This window comes from Aphidius gifuensis, linkage group LG4 (assembly GCF_014905175.1).
Source record: "Aphidius gifuensis isolate YNYX2018 linkage group LG4, ASM1490517v1, whole genome shotgun sequence".
NCBI classification, from domain to species: Eukaryota; Metazoa; Arthropoda; class Insecta; order Hymenoptera; family Braconidae; genus Aphidius; species Aphidius gifuensis.
In genome coordinates, this window is record NC_057791.1 from 21,884,201 (window position 1) to 21,884,542 (window position 342).

Genomic DNA, 342 nt, shown 5'->3' on the forward strand with positions numbered 1-342 from the left:
AAGCTACATGAAAAATTCAAAATAGGCTTTGAGTAAATATTTTCATACAAACTTTATTCTGACTTTTACACAATATAAATTTTTTTATCTCATAAAATATTTGTCACATGAGAACAAAAATAAAATCCACCATTATTTTCAAATTAAATTATAGTTTTATTTTCTTATTTATTCAACTATCTATCTATTCAAAAATAATTTATTATTTTGTAAATTCAGCCCACATTTATTTTCCTCAATCATGATAAAAAAAATTTTTTATTTTACAATAAATTTTCCAACTTGAATCTTTAAATTTAAAAAATAATATAAATTATAATTTTTTTATTTATTTATCACTAG